The following is a 16,407-nucleotide window of genomic DNA, read 5'->3' as shown; positions in this document are numbered from 1 at the left end:
AAATATCAGAAAGAGCAAGCCGAGGTAGATTAATAGTGCCAAAAAATATTCCAGGTAAACCAAGAAAGGCGCACAGGACATTAATCCACTACGCACCAGCATCGATAATGCAGCGACTATTTAATGTGCTGCCAGCTCATCTAAGAAACATATCAGGAGTGAGCGTAGATGTGTTTAAGAATAAGCTCGATAAATACCTAAGATGCATCCCAGACCATCCAAGACTGGAAGATGCAAAATACACCGGAAGATGCATTAGCAACTCTCTGGTGGATATACGAGGTGCCTCACACTGAGGGACCTGGGGGAACCCAAACAAAAAATAAGGCAATAAGGTAAGGTAAGGGACCCACCAACTATTCCATCCGTCTTCTGTTACCTAGAAAAGATTTCCCGTAACTATTTCATATTTCTTTGTTTTTTGTTTATTTCTTTGTTTGTTTATGAGCAGAGGGTGTCAACCCCGCCATATACTGAAGATGGCCCTTATCCCAAGTCGAGTTTCGTGACACCTGAGAATCGTTTATCAAAAAATAAATAAAAAATGGAAAAAGGGAGTCTGTTATAACACTGACTAAGGGGAGAACAAAGTTTTTTTTCCAACAACAAGGTTTGCATCAGGTATACAGATATACACAGATACACACCTACAGACAGACACAGATATAGACAGACAGACACACTTACAAACACACCTACAGACAAACAAAGACACAGAAGTGAGAAATGTTCCTTAGTAAACGTTGATGGAATCAGGAGATCTTTAATGTTGAATGTCAGATATTTTTTAACGTGGACGATCATTATCTTAGTTTTACTCATATTCATTTTCAATCCTCTATTTATACTTTCTCTATTCTACTCTTCTTTTGCAATTCCTCCCCATGATTCACTGAATAGAGCAATGTCATCTACATATTTTGAGTTCTCTCTCTCTCTTTCTCTCCTCTCTCTCTCTCTCTCTCTCTCTCTCTCTCTCTCTCTCTCTCAAATTTATGTAGTTTTAACAATAATATTCTCGGAACTAATGCAAGTACAGAATTGTTGGCAAATCGAGTGAAAAGGGAAAGAAATATAACGAGGCCCCAACAAAATAAAAACAAGTATTTTAGGAAAGAGAACCTCTCTCGAGGGGGACATGCCAATTCTCAACGCGTTCTAGATATAATAATGATAGTAATGGCTCAGGCTATACTTATAGAAATAACAAAACTGGCAACTATAGTAATCATCTTAATACTAGAGGTAATAGATATGGCTGTTATAACTGCGGTGAATTCAATCACCAACAATCGAACTGCAGATTTGATCATAAACTAAGATGTAACATATGTAATGAATTTGGTCACAAAAGTAGATTATGTGAACAAAACCCCAACTACTAGGATCTTGGCCAGGAAGATGGTGCCGACAGGAAGACCTCTCCTAGATTCAGTGATATGTTAACGGTAGTCCATATTAATGCCCAATCCTTGTTAAGTCATAAACTTGAAATAGAACTTATGTTAAACGAACAAAACATTGATATTTTATGTGTTAGCGAAACATGGTTATACACTAATATAAGTGACGCATTTATAAATATCCCCTATATGATGTCTACCGTCTGGATCAAGGTCGGGGTGGAGGGGTATGTATATTTGTCAGAAACTATTTGAAGGTCACCGAAATAAATTTAACGATCGAAAAATGTGAGGGTGTAGAAGACAAGTGGATCTCGATTCAATATCGCAAGTTTCCTTCTGTTACTGTAGGATGCGTATATCGCCATCCCAAAGCACCGGCAACCTCTTTTGATTATATCTCTGATATTTTTAAAGAAATTATTTTACGAAATAAGCATATATTTATCTATGGGGACTTTAATGATGATCTGCTAAAGACCGAGAATAAAATGTCCCAAACTAATTAAAAAACTAAATTTCGATCAGATAGTAAACAAACCTACTAGAGTTACTCCTACATATATATATATATATATATATATATATATATACAACAGCGACAAATACAGCCGTTTCTAGTCCCCCGTATGACAAAGTCCTCAGACATGACCTTAGTCATATCTGGGGTTTGGCCATTCTGGCCACTGTGGATTAGTGATGGTGGAAGACTTTAGTCTGATCGCATCCAGCAAACCAGCCTATTATATATGTCCTTGAGAGGTACACCTTTGCTGATCATGACGATACACAAACCCTTTCACCACGTTAAGGTCTCCCCACTCACAAAGGATGAATGTTATCAATAGAATATTGAATCCTGATAAGTCGCGTATTAAATCTTGAAGAATCCTGTAATTAATCTTTAAGAAATCTGAGTAAAATCTTGATTAACTGAGAGGAAATCTTGATAAATAGCGTAATTTGTCATCATACGTTGTTTGAAAAATCTTTGATTCAAGATAGAGACGAATGGCGAAATCTAACCGAGGCCCTTTGCGTCAATAAGGTGTAGGAGGAGATGATGATGATGTTATTTGACCAATCATGATAAATTACTTTTACTTTTCAGTGTAGGAATAAAGTTAAAGAAACATTATCGATACTGAGATCCGGATGTTGAGAGCCACTCTCCTTGACCTACTTACAATCATACTTTGAGTTTTATTAGGATTCAACTTCATACACCATAATTTGCACCATTCACTAATTTTAGCTAAATCTCTATTAAGGGATTCATCAACCCCAGATCTACATTCAGGCCGGGCACAATCTATTGTCTTTGTGTGATTTCGCCTGGGGCTCTGATCCCGAGGTCGTTAAGAGAATCCAGACATTAATATATCAAAAATATATATGGCTTATTTGAATATGAAAAACACGTCTAAATGTGCAAAATTTATCATATATATATATATATATATATATATATATATATATATATATATATATATTTATTTTTAAAATTATTTATTTTTTAAATTCTACCTTTCCAAGGTCATTGAAGATTCCTCTACCAGATAAAGGTCAAAACGTACACAGGATATATCACTGAGAGTTATGTTGTGGTGGAAGGAACTGTTTGCCCAAAAGAATTTCACTTGGCGCAAGGGATGTTATTTGAAGATTGAATCCCAAGATACGAGCTGTGTTTTTGGCTCTGTGTGGAGATACACACGAATGTCCTTTGATGGATTCATAGAATATTTCTATTCGTTATTCAATACATTTCTTGTTCTTATTAATTCTGATAGTTATATCAAAAGTCAATATTCTATCATCTTTGGGAGTTATAGAATAATCAGAGTTTCATGGTATGAAAAGTGTTGAGAGAGGTATTGGGTCGTTCTACTAGCCAGATAGTTCTACATTGGATACCTCTCTCTGGTTACGGCTCATCTTTTCTTGGCCTACACATACATCGAATAGTCTGGCATATTCTTTACATAATCTCCTCTGTCCTCATACACTTGATAACACTAGGTTAACAGAAAAATTCTTATTCTACTGCAGTGTAGTTGTTCAGTGGCTACTTTCCACCTAGCAAGGGTAGAGGAGACTTTTTATATAACATAAGCAGCTCTTCTAATAGAAGGACACTCCAAAATCAAACCATTATTCTCTAGAGATGGGTAGTGCCATAGCCTCTATGCCATGGTCTTCCGCTGTCTAGAGGTATTTTGCTTGAGGGCATACTCAGGCACACTATTCTGTTTCTTTATTTCCTTTCTTCACTGGGCTATTTTCCATGTTGGAGACATTGGGCTTTTAGCATCCTGCTTTTCCAGTGAGAGTTATAAGTTAGATGATAATAATAATAATAATAATAATAATATGGGGTGTCAGTGAACATCTGCGAGCATCTATTATGAAAGCGATTAAAAAGATGCAATAGATGGCGTATAAAAGACTAGAATTATTCCATGATAAAAAATGAAGGAAAATGAAAAATAACTGTGTTAATTGAACCAGCAACAGACCATAGGACCCTGAAACGTGCGGCAATGGACCACAAGAAGATAGGAAACTTAAAGTTAGAAACTCTAGATATAGGAAATAAAACTCCCACAGTTTTTACTATTAGAAAAAAGTCTTTCTGAGTTTACAGAGGGAAAAACATGTTGACCAAAACGAGGGATATTTTTTAAGGTGGTTTTTCCCAATGTTTCCCTCAGGATTTCCACCTGATTTGATGGTCTGGGGATGGGGATGTGGGGGAGAGGGAATTAGGACGTTTATTTCCCCAGAGAAAGAGGATTCTGATGAATGAGGAAGAGCTTAAGGTTTGCCTCGCAGTCAAGGAGGAGTTGGAAGATATAAGGAACTCAACCTTCTGATTACAATGTTATACTCAGAGGCTATGGCGTAGTCCAAGGTTTAGAAACATTAGTTGTATTATTATCCTTCGTTGAGAGAGAGAGAGAGAGAGAGAGAGAGAGAGAGAGAGAGAGAGAGAGATGGTGTTAAAGTAAAAAATAGTTGAAATGGAATCATTAGTTGAAAGAGTTTCGTGAGAGAGAGAGAGAGAGAGAGAGAGAGAGAGAGAGAGAGAGAGAGAGAGCATGATGGTGAAATGATAATCAAAACTTATGAATATTATTCATTAATGCATTATACAAATCACTATATTTTCTCCACTTTTAAAGGTTTAAAGGTTACTCATGAATGGCAGAGGCAAGGGACAGGGACATTGCCCTATCAAGCAGGATAATGCCCTAGAGACTGACCATATATTCATATGATGAGCACCCAAGCCCCCTCTCCACCCAAGCCAGGAACAAGGAGGGCCAGGCAATGGCTGCTGATGACTTAGCAGATAGACCTATAGGCTCCCCGAACCAACCCCCGCCCCCTATCCTTAGCTCACAAGGATGTTGAGGTTGCAGCGACCAAAGAAACTATCACATTTGAGCGGGATTCGAACCCCTGTCTGGCGATCACCAGTCAGGGACTTTACTACATCGGCCGGCACAACACTATAGTCGAGGCATTTTCATCATATATATTTCATATATATATTTTTAATTCATTGTATTTATTCTCATATTTCTGTATGAAATATTTATGAAGTATTTTCAAAGAAAAGATATAATAGTTTCTTTGGTGATTAACTGATTTTTCCTATGTTTCTAAATCTACCAATAGATGGCATCAGTGGGGCCTTTTGGAAGTAAAATACTGAAAAAATCTGGTTTCGAGAACTCAGTTAGTGCTGTGAATAATATTCTTCAGATGACATCCTCTCTCTCTCTCTCTCTCTCTCTCTCTCTCTCTCTCTCCCGCTCTCTCTCTCTCTCTCTCTCTCTCTCTCTATCTCTCTCTCTCTCTCTCTCTCTCTCTCTCTCTCTCTCTTTTATACGCCCTTGCCAGCCAACATCTGACTCCAAAGGCATAAAATTTCCATTAATAAGATCTTATTGGAATATTTTTTCTTGAATAAAACGATAAACAGAATCTTTCTGATAGAGATTGTGTGCAAAAAATATTGGACAATTTTCTCTGATTTTCAGAAATTTTGAAAGAAAATTAAAAAAAGTATATGGTACCTCTATGAATGGTTAGTTTGAAAAAGGTTAATGAAATTATGGTCTCTGTAAATAGAGATAAAGTTTTAATTTATAAATATTATTATTTTCTTGTGGTTGGGTTTTTAATATAATGTAATGTGTAGTTTGATCATCTTTTGGTGTTGTTATGGATAGTTTTTAGTAGTTGTTTATAATGATATAAGTTTTAATAATAATGTTTATAAAGACGTCAATAGATGTCACCAGCGACACAATTTTGAAAATAAGATACTGGATAAATCTGGTTTTGAGGGACGTTTGGGGCGTGGTTACTCGACCAGCTTAGCCAATAGGAACACACGCCTATTCTGACTCAGCCAATAGGAACACGCCATTAGGGTAACCCGTTAGGTAATAGTTGTTTTCCCATTCAATTACTTAAATGAAGAAAGGGCGAATTTGACAAATAACCTATAGAATTGTATTCAAATGATTCTTTTAATCTTATAGAGTGGATACACTTCGATTTGATATGAATATTCCAAATGAAAGATGTTCTGGCAATAACCATGATTAAATTGTTTTTATTATAGACAGACGCTCAAAAGAAAAGTTCACTAACAAGAATGTATTATATAACGGATTTTGAGCGAAGCGAAAAATCTATTTTTGGGTGAGATGGCCATGTCGTCCTGATGGAAGTTCCTATAGGGTAGCTTCCTAGGGTATATTACAACTACGGCGATATTCCCAGAGAATTTCCCTTAAGGTACCAGAATTCTAACTCCTGGAGCGAGTATCCCTCGTGAAAGGGATATCGCGACATATCAGAGGACGTATTCTAGACACGCCACATGGCAATCTACATCCTGGACAGAGATTTCGTCTCATAGGAGGTGATTGGCGAGATACGAATTCGGGAAAGAAAAAGGGGAGCCGCTCCCAAGGCTTCCCTATCCTCCGATTCGTATGCGTGCCTGGCGCCAATCCTGGCGCCATCTGTATTCCTTGTAGCGTACACGAGGTGCTACAGATACTGTATGTAGGGAGGGGTCCTACAGCCCTTTCTTAGAAAGGCAAGGGCGGGTCCATCAGGACGACATGGCCATCTCACCCAAAAATAGATTTTTCGCTTCGCTCAAAATCCGTTTTTTGGGCTCAAGCCATGTCGTCCTGATGGAAGTGTACCAGAGCATTACTGTATCTGTGGATTTTCAGAACGTGCCGTACTCCCCGGAGGTAATTTTTTCCCGGTCGACTAGACCTAGAGACCTAAGATGTTACCGTTATACATCTTTTCAACTAACTATAAACTATGTTAGAGCTTCCTGCCCCCTATAGGGAAGAGTCCTACTAGACTCTGGAAAAGTCTCGAAGAGTACATATACCAATGTATGAATACCAGGCAAGCTAATATAGTGGTCTCGCCCTATATTAAGTAAAGCATAGTTTGTATAGAACCACTGCGTCAATATATATTGACCAGTAATCCGCACAATACTTGTATTGGACAAAGGTTTATATCCGCATAGGAAGAAACTAATAAAACCGCCCTCGTCCCTTCATGGGACGGAGTCCTCCCATTAGGGGACTTACATAAACCAATGCAACATAGCTTGCATAACAGAACAATTCTATCAGAATTATCCCAGATAAGATACATAGAATTAAATGCTCAATTATACCAATAAATTGACACAGGTGAAAGAGACGCAAGGTTCTCAAGAACAAGTTTATTGACAGACAATAAACAGACAGTTTAACAACATATATATATATATATATATATATATATATATATAAAAGAGGATAACCCAAAACTTTAAGCATAAGTATGTTAGTAAACAGAACTTGTTTATCTGAAAGAAAAACCATTAAACGCCACTTAATAAGATACCGAGGTATCAAGTCATAAAAGTCTGTATTACAAATCAATCACATTAGCGTTAGAAACGCTCGGCTCACATGTCTGTACTTATGCTAGGTTCACCTTTGAAAGAAGGAACAGTCTATGTAGGCACTTGGTGCCCTCCTTTAGTTTGTAGTACAGTATGTATCTACACACTCACCCTGGACTTAATCGTCCCAATTAAGACCACTGTTCCTCGCAGAGTTAACTACACGACCCACTGCTACCACAGATCTCTTAAGTTCCTCTACTTGCTTCGCATAGTGGCGAAAGAACACCCTGGAAGACTTCCAGCCCGTGTATGAACGGAGATGTTCAAAATCCATACAATTAAAGAAATTTAGGGATGAGGCAACTTTCCTCGGATCGTGACCTGTGGGTGTACTGTCAGGATCCGCTCTGCGAATAAAATATGTGATTTTCGCTCTGAGTTGATTCAGAGATAAATTTGAGCCTGATGTTTCTCCCCTGAATAGTTGACCACCCTTGAAGTCTGAAGTTCTACGAAGATAGACCTTTAGGCATTCTATTGGACATAGAGATGCATCTTCTTTCAGAGGGCAGATTCTCCAGGGACCCCACCTGTTGGTGGGTAACTCATTCTTGGCGAGAAACGTAGGATCCGGAAACAGGTTCAGATCCCCCCCATCCAGGAACTGAACACGACCTGCCTCTCTCGAGAGGGCTACGATCTCACTAACCCTGGCCCCGGACGCGAGTGCAAATAGGAAAATAACTTTTTGCGTCAAATCCTTTAACGCACATTCTTCATTGCTCAACAGGGAGGCTTTCGGAACTTTATTAAAGATCTCGTTACCTAGGTCGATCTGGAAGGCAAATAAAATGGGTCTCATCAAAGCAGATTTACACACTGAAATCGTGTTAGCTGCCAACCCTTGGCCATGGAGGTGGATGAAGAAAGATAAGCAGAAGTCTGTTGAGATCTCCTGCGGTTTCTTTGCCTTTACAAAGGTCACTCTCATCGGAAAAAAGTCCAGGGGACTTGGTCCAAGCTATTCAGGACCTTTCATATAAACTTTCTAGAAGCTATGGCAGTGCTCCTTACCTTAAAGAAAGTCTCCCCGCGTCACTCGATCCACATAAGATTGGTGATGGACAGCGAGGTGGTTGTGAGATGCTTGAATCGACAAGGGTCGAGGTCACCACCTCTCAACCAAGTGATGTTAGCCATTTTCCGATTGGCAGAAAAGAAGAAGTGGTACCTGTCGGCAGTTCACCTTCAAGGAGTCCGCAATGTGACAGCGGACGCTCTATCCAGGTTCACACCGATAGAGTCGGAATGGTCCTTAGACACAGGATCATTCTCCTTCATTCTGAATCAAGTCCCAGAACTGCAGATAGACCTCTTTGCGACGAAAGACAACAAGAAGTTGCCCCTGTACGTGTCCCCGTACGAGGACCCCTTAGCGGAAGCAGTGAACGCGATGTCCCTCGATTGGAACAGATGGTCCAGGATTTATCTGTTCCCTCCTCACAACCTTCTGTTGAGGGTCCTCAACAAACTGAGATCCTTCAAGGGGGTAGCGGCAATAGTGGCCCACAAGTGGCCGAACAGTATGTGGTTCCCCTTGGCGTTGGAACTACAGATGAAGTTTGTGCCGCTACCACATCCAGTTCTGACCCAGCGAGTCTAGAAGTCGACTGTCTGCGCTTCATTACAGAAAACCCGAACCCTGCAGCTCATGATTTTCTCGCCCTTGTGGTGAGAAAGCGTTTCGGGATTTCGAAAGCCAGCATAGACTTCCTAGAAGAATATAAGTGCAAATCGACTAGAAGGCAATATGAGTCATCAGCATTGTTTACACAAATATCTTACTACAGTAAAAAAAAGGTACAATAATAAAAAATCATATGAATATATTTCAATAGTATTTACGTCATTGCTGCGTGTGAATCATAATCAAAATCAAAGTCAGATATATATATATATATATATATATATATATATTGTGTCAATATAGTAAAATAAAATCTATAATAAGAGGCTTTAGAAGTTAAAATCAACATCACCTTATTCACCAACAAATTATAAAAATCAACGTCAGATGAGAGATGATGACGAATTTTCTTAACAAACATCATAACTATCCCACCACGAGAGAGAGAGAGAGAGAGAGAGAGAGAGAGAGAGAGAGAGAGAATGGCTAAACCACGCTGAAGCTGAAGAAAAGTACGATATAGCTCCTGAAACAATTTCATATGAGAGAGAGAGAGAGAGAGAGAGAGAGAGAGAGATCTACGTAACTTACCTGAGGAAGAACAGGTATCTTCTTCTTCAGAAGAGGGTAGCGCCGATCGCTTGTAAACCAAGTGCGGATGAGGATGGTCCGCTGACGGACGGAGGTGACCGACGGGGGAGGTGGCTGAAGAAGAACCGACTTCTTTAGATGTCTGGCTTGGGACCAAGGCCTGAGAAGAGTACGTAGCCGAGGCGGCACTGGTCTTCTCAGATCTCTTCGTGCGTTTGATGCAAAACTTCTCCAAACTCCGATTGCATCCTTTAGCTGTGCTCTTAGCACTGGGTCTGTCACTGAAGCAAACTGGAGAGAGCCTAGTACCCTCTCCTGTTCGCGTCTTGATATCCTTTCGGAATCTAGAAGTCTCTTGAAAGAGCCCGCTATCTCCTTCCTTTTCTTCGTCGGGATGGAGAAACTGTGTGACAAAAGGTCCCAGTGGATTCCCAGCCACTGGAACCTTTGGGATGGAGAAAGTCGAGACTTTTTTCTGTTGATCTTGAAGCCTAGGTACTCTAGGAACTGGATCACCTGACTGGAAGCTTGCAAGCATTCGGTCTCGGATGCTGCCCACACCAGCCAGTCGTCCAGGTAGGCTACTACCTGAATTCCCTTTAGGCGTAATTGTTTGAGAGCTGCGCTCGCAAGCTTCGTGAAAATCCTTGGGGCTATGTTTAGCCCGAATGGCATGGCTCTGAAGGCGTATAGTCTCCGTTGTAGCGTGAACCCTAGGTAGGGGGAGAGTCGACGGCTGATTGGAATGTGCCAATAGGCGTCTGACAAGTCTATAGAGACTGAGTATGCCCTCTTGGGCAGTAAGGTCCTTATGTGTTGCAGTGTTAGCATCTTGAATTTGCAATTCACTGTGAACTTGTTGAGTGGCGACAAGTCCAGAATGACTCTGAGCTTTCCGAGTCTTTCTTGGGAACACAAAACAGCCTCCCTTGGAATTTGATGGACTTCACCTTTCGGATCACCTTTTTCTCCAACAGTTCTTGAACGTACTCCTCCAGAACGGGGGTGGAGTGTTGGAAAAACCGAAGGCACGGGGGTGGAGTGCTGTACCAGCTCCAGCCCAGTCCATTCTTGAGTAGGCTTTGGGCCCAGGGATCGAAGGTCCACCGATCCCAAAATTTCATCAGTCTCCCTCCTACCGGTATCGTTTCACTTGGACTGCCGTCCTGAGGTCTTGCCTCCCTGACCACGACCACCTCTGAATCCCCTTCCCCTTGAGGGGCGCCTAGACGAGCCTCTGGCTGCTCCTCTAGGTTTTGCACGAAAGGAAGAAGACTGTCCTTCGAACATTGGGGTGAATGTGGATGACTGACCTGGCACAGCCTGGGGTACCCACTGAAAAGTAGTCGGGGTTTGTGCCACCATCTGAGGCACTGGAGGCAATGGCAATTGCAGTTGTTGTTGCTGTCTAAAAGGCTTGGCTGACCGAGACGGTAGCCTAGTCCTCATATTCTTCCTCTTTGGTTGAGGACTCTGATCCGGGGAAGATTTTCTTTAGATAGCCAGGCCCCACTTCTGGAGAAGGTTTCTATTCTCCACGGCGGCCTTACCAACAACCTCTTTGACCACATCGGTAGGGAAAAGGTCTTTTCCCCAAATGTTGGAGGAGATTAACTTCCTTGGCTCGTGTCTCACCGAGGCCCCGGTGAACACGAACTCCCTGCAAGCTCTCCTTGCCCTGACGAAGCTATAAAGGTCCTTCGTCACTGTGGCTAGGTGAGACTTAGCCACTACCATGAAAATTTCATGGACCTTGGGGTCACTTGCCATCGTCTCAAGAGTAGTCTGATGAGACATTGAGGCAGCCAGTCTTTCTTTTGTCTCGAACTCTCTTCGTAAAAGAGAGTCGGACAGCTTGGGGAGGTCCTCGCCGAATTGCCGTCCGGCAATATCAGCCTCCAACTTTCCCACTGAGAATGTCAGATGGAAATCCTTCCAGTCTTTGTGGTCCATAGGCAGGGCCAGCGACAAGGGTTTACACTCCTCCAGGGAGGGGCAAGGCTTGCCGGCCTCGACTGCCTTTTGGACAGCCGCAAACCCTTTCTGTAAAAAGGGGAAGGCTCTAGCAGGAGAGGACACAAAAGAAGGGAGCTTCTTGTTCAATGCAGCTACCTTCGAGTTAGAGAAGCCCCTCTCTTTCATCGAGGATGAAAGTAGGGCTTGAGCCTCAGCGTGGTCCATAATTATGACCTCCTTCGGCTCTGTCTCCTCCCTTGAAGCTGGTTCTTTTCTCAGCCGGACATAGCAGTCCGGATATGATGCCTTGCTGGGCCAAAATTCCACCTCCTCTAGTGGAACTGAACCCAGCTTATCCGAGATGACGATCTTTCCAGTCGTCATTGGCATGTGCTCAGCATACCTCCAGGGGTTAGCATCTGAGCATACGGGAAGGTCTTTCACATTGAGCCCTTTCCGGGGCCCACGTGATTCTGCCAGGGACTGCATACGCAGTTCCATAGCAGCCGCCTTCTCCTGATTCTCCTTCTGCATTTGTTGGATCATTCCAACAATCGAAGAGAGGGCCTGTCATAGTTCTACTGGGAGACCGGCCGATGTTGAGGGGATAGGATCCGGAATCTGAACCGGAATAGCCGACACCTCGTCGACCTCATCCTCTACGACATCCGGGGTTTGAACTTCATCCTGACCTTCTGCCAGGAGGTCTTGTTCCAAACGTTCGTCCAGGTCAGACATCCTGTCATCTAACTGGATGTCTTGCATCGCAACTGCGACTTCCACGTCCACCTGGACTTGATCTTGAGGGATCTCCTCTTAAGGCTGGGGAATCACTGCATCAGCTGATGCCTGGGGAAAAAGATACGCCCTCATCTTCTCACTTGGAAGATAAGGGCCAGAGGTGTTCTTCTTGAAGCCCCTTACCCAAGTACGAAGCTTTTCCCTTGCTATATCCCTTGATTCCGCCGTTCTAGGGGAATCAAAAGCCTCAGTAATCAGGTTAGTGCATACAGTACATACCTGAGGGTCCCAATACTGGAGATCATCCTTGGAGACAGCGCATGCTGCATGTCTCCTACAACACTCATGTCCGCAGAGGTTCTTGCTGCGGACATTGCAGAAAACATTTCCGCACTTCGGAGGGTCCTCCTGTAAGGAGAAGAAATTTCCATGAGTATCAAGTGAACTATGTATCACTGGATATGCATAGTATAGCATAACAATTTATAAAGGAAAGACACACACTTGTGTTTCCCTCACAACCCATTGTTGCAGCCTTCCAGATAATAAAATCAAAAATGGTTTATCTCTTCTCGAGTAACCAATGCAAGGTTTCCAGAGGAAACAGGTGGAGCTCATACCTAAGCAATGATTTTAAAATCCTGAATAATAGACAGGGAAGAACTCAGCTTCCTATCTGAGGGCAACAGCAAAGGGGTGTGCAAGAAAACACAATAGTGTTAGAAGACACAGTGCTGTACCAAAACCCTTACTATAGTTTTCCTCTTACTGTATATGCTATACAGAAGAATACTAGTACAGTATAGGGGGATGTGTGCCGGCCTGCCTTTGCCGGCCAGCACACACCACAACTAGCTTTAAAGTATACTACTTAACAGCTATAGGGCGGCAGCACTCTGGTTCAAATGCCTGTGCCGGTCGGCAGCAACTGCCGGCCGGTAACAGCCAGTGTTGGCCGGCAATGGCTGCCGGCCAGCAACTACACAAGGTAGTACCCAGCTGCCGGCCACACTCTTGGTGACCGGCAGACAAGGGCTGACATAAGCCGGCCGGCAAAGGTACAAGACCGATGCCAGCCGGCAGCAAAAGAACCAGAGGACTACACCTGCCCGGCTGCCGGTCTCATAGGCCGGCAGCCGGGACAGGTACAGCACTTAGAAGAAAAATAGAATGTATGCCGGGATAAGAATGTACACAACCTCCAAGCCCGGCAACCGAAAGAGTGCATATAAGGAAGGGGAGAAACTAATTCAGGCTTCCTTGACCAATGCCGTCCGGCTCTGCCGGCAGGCATGGATGAGGGACCAAGAGAGGTCCGGGCAGCACTCGAAAACATAAGACCCTTGCCGGCCAGCAGCTCTGCCGGCCGGCAAGGGGCTGAGTCAATTCCACATCCTAACCTATACTAGGTCCAGATTTAGAACGACGTACAGTACAGTAATGGCTCGGCCATTACGAAGAAAGAGGGGGAAGGGACAAGAGGGTCCTGCCAACCTTGCTTTAGTGACAGATCACCCGCAGCCAAGAAACTTATCTTAGCCTAAGGGAGATCTAAGGGGGAAGGCCAGCAATACTTGCCAGCACCCAGAGCACCAAAGCAAGGAAGGCGTTGCTACTCCCAAGGGAAGAACTTATCCTCCCCCGAGAACAGCAATAAGGACTAGTCTGGTAGATCACAAAAGAAGGAATCATAACCACAGAAACCTTCGGTAGTGACCTAAGGGAGCTAAGCTCCCTTTGTCTGTGTTAGGTCAGCGAGGGGGACTCAGCCCCAAGCCAGACAACACAGACTCAGACTAAAAAACTCTGTTGTTCTGTCCCTCTTGAACCATAACTACAGGAACAGGAAGGTACAGTAACACCCTAGTATAGTTTTATCGAAAATAAATTCGGAAAAAACCACTTAGGGATAAGCCTAAGGCTTAAACAGAGGGAAAGGGATTGCATACCTTCTCCGAAGAAAAGAAGCAACCGGGGAGTATGATAGGGTATACTAAGGCTCCATAAGCTACTAGCCTAGGCACCAAGAGAATCGATTACCTAAATCACCGAAACTCACTCGTACACTATCTTGGAAATATTCCACACAGTCTAAAATGTATAAAATATAGCCTAAAGCTTCAATAAAATTTTAATAACACTCGGAAATCCATAATCATGCATGAAGTACTAGGACCAAACGACTAGGCTACATGGCCTAGCGTAGGCCAGAATGGCGAATACTTCGCCAAAAAAATACTAAGCACGAAAGGAAATCCTATGTAATGCTAAATAGCTAAAATTTATTAAAGCAAAACAACCAGGAATGTTGCTCTGACTAACTAAATTATACCTAGCGAGCGACAGCGTCCAAGACGCCTCTGGTAGGCTACGGCTCTTGTATCAAAGATTAATCCTATTAATCACTCAAAATTTTACCAAGAGCCTACATTATACATAAAAGACACTATACTCAACTTATCAGAGGCCGACGAAGACGGAGAAGCCATGAAAAGCAGAATAAATCCAAGATTTGCGAGAAAAACAGGAAAAAACACCGAGTTGTTAAGCTACGCAAAATGGAATACAGATGGCGCCAGGATTAGCGCCACGCACGCATACGAATCGGAGGATAGGGAAGCCTTGGGAGCGGCTCCCCTTTTTCTTTCCCGAATTCGTATCTCGCCAATCATCTCCTACGAGACGAAATCTCTGTCCAGGATGTAGATTGCCATGTGGCGTGTCTAGAATACGTCCTCTGATATGTCGCGATATCCCTTTCCCGAGCGATACTCGCTCCAGGAGTTAGAATTCTGGTACCTTAAGGTAAATTCTCTGGGAATATCGCCGTAGTTGTAATATACCCTAGGAAGCTACCCTATAGGAACTTCCATCAGGACGACATGGCTTGAGCCCAAAAATATATATATATATATATATATATATATATATAAATGAACATATGTCACAAGCACACGTGATTTCAATCAATGTAAATATCACCGACGAATGGCATTTAATACCGAATTCTATCTTGGAATATATATCTACTTGAAATTCATTTTATGGTAACAGCTTTTGGCCGTGTGGAGATTCGAACACCCACATGTTCGGCTGGAAACCATGCCTGCATGGACTATACCGACTGAGCTATCAAGAGTGTGGAGATTCGAACCCCCACCTGTTCGGCTGGAAACCATGCCTGCAGGGACTATACCGACTGAGCTATCAAGAGAGATTCGAGGCCCCACCTGCCTGCAGGGACTATCCCGACTGATCTATCAAGAGAGATTCGAGGCCCCACCTGTTCGGCTGGACACCATGCCTGCAGGGACTATCCCGACTGAGCTATCAAGAGAGATTCGAGGCCCCACCTGTTCGGCTGGACACCATGCCTGCAGGGACTATCCCGATTGAGCTATCAAGAGAGATTCGAGGCCCCACCTGTTCGGCTGGACACCATGCCTGCAGGGACTATCCCGACTGAGCTATCAAGAGAGATTCGAGGCCCCACCTGTTCGGCTGGACACCATGCCTGCAGGGACTATCCCGACTGAGCTATCAAGAGAGATTCGAGGCCCCACCTGTTCGGCTGGACACCATGCCTGCAGGGACTATCCCGACTGAGCTATCAAGAGAGATTCGAGGCCCCACCTGTTCGGCTGGACACCATGCCTGCAGGGACTATCCCGACTGAGCTATCAAGAGAGATTCGAGGCCCCACCTGTTCGGCTGGACACCATGCCTGCAGGGACTATCCCGACTGAGCTATCAAGAGAGATTCGAGGCCCCACCTGTTCGGCTGGACACCATGCCTGCAGGGACTATCCCGACTGAGCTATCAAGAGAGATTCGAGGCCCCACCTGTTCGGCTGGACACCATGCCTGCAGGGACTATGCCGACTGAGCTATCAAGAGAGATTCGAAGCCCCACCTGTTCGGCTGGAAACCATGCCTGCAGGGACTATGCCGACTGAGCTATCAATATAGCTTGATAGCTCAGTCGGTATAGTCCCTGCAGGCATGGTTTCCAGCCGAACAGGTGGGAGTTCTAATCTCCACACGGCCAGAGGCTGTTACCATAAAATGAATTCCAAGTAGAT

The sequence above is a fragment of the Palaemon carinicauda genome, chromosome 34, assembly GCF_036898095.1.
Source record: "Palaemon carinicauda isolate YSFRI2023 chromosome 34, ASM3689809v2, whole genome shotgun sequence".
Classification (NCBI taxonomy): domain Eukaryota; kingdom Metazoa; phylum Arthropoda; class Malacostraca; order Decapoda; family Palaemonidae; genus Palaemon; species Palaemon carinicauda.
Note: the sequence above shows the minus strand (reverse complement) of the source record.